Here is a 1,075-nt window from a genome sequence, read left to right on the forward strand (position 1 = left end):
AGATAGATAGATAGATAGATAGATAGATAGATAGATAGATAGATAGATAGATAGATAGATAGATAGATAGATATGCGTAAAAAATGCCCACTTTTAAATTCACTGATATGATCAGAAGCCTGTTGACCAACTCCACGTTCAAACTCCCGGGTTCTTCTATATAATAATTATATACGTGTATATTATTTTTAAAAGCCAGTATTTTCCAAGCCAAACCGGGAAACAGAAAGACTCAAAGTCAAAGACAACAAGCAGCTTTTGGAACCCATTCGCCGTACATTCTTATTCAGCAACATCACTTATTCAATATTTCTCGTCGAAATAGCTTCCTGCGAACTTTCTTGAAAGGGGTTTAAAATTAGACCACATGGACTATAATTGTAATACATTTAGAAAAAAAAAAGATAACCGCCAAATAGGCCTTAAAGAAACAAAACAAAACAAAACAAAAAGTTGACTAAAAGACTTCACAAAAAGTGCGTCAGCCGGGAATCGAACCCGGATCTATTGCTTGGAAGGCAACAATGCTAACCTTTACACCACCGACGCTTCCCACTTCTCAGGGGAAAACGAAAGTACAAGAAATACAAGTAATAAACTAACATGACAGAGACGAGAGTGGAGGTCGGGGGTTAAATCTGACCCCGGGCTGTGACCTCTGACAGTTAACGTGTAACTCGCTCTCCTGTTGAGACGGACAATATTTGCTACGTTGACTATTTTCAACATGTATACAATAAAGCGCAAAACATCTCTCTGTTGAACTCTCTGTCTGTCTGCCTGTTTGTTTGTCTGTTTGTTTATCTGTTTTTCTATCATTCCATATGTTAGTCTGTTTGTCTGTCTGTCTGTCTGTCTGTAAATCTGTCTGTCTGTATGTCAAGAAGAAAGTAAACCTCACAAACGAACAGAAACGGAACCGACCAGAGCAGCTGGATTTTCCTCCTCATCCCAGACCACACGCACACGTTCACAGTGTGAGTCTGCCAGGTTTCTTGTTGTAACTTGACCGATAATATGGGCCCTAAATAAATAAATAAATAAAGCAATAAATACATGTGTGTGTATGCATGGG

The 1,075-nt window shown here is 38.5% G+C and overlaps 1 non-coding gene across 1 annotated transcript; it reads right to left on the reverse strand.

Annotated features, from left to right (window-relative positions):
- Positions 1-477: 477 nt before the first annotated feature.
- TRNAG-UCC lies at positions 478-549 on the reverse strand. Its single transcript has one exon. It is a non-coding gene; the product is annotated as a tRNA-Gly (tRNA).
- Between the last annotated feature and the right edge of the window lie 526 nt (positions 550-1,075).

Source organism: Aplysia californica, unplaced genomic scaffold, assembly GCF_000002075.1.
Source record: "Aplysia californica isolate F4 #8 unplaced genomic scaffold, AplCal3.0 scaffold00173, whole genome shotgun sequence".
NCBI lineage: Eukaryota > Metazoa > Mollusca > Gastropoda > Aplysiida > Aplysiidae > Aplysia > Aplysia californica.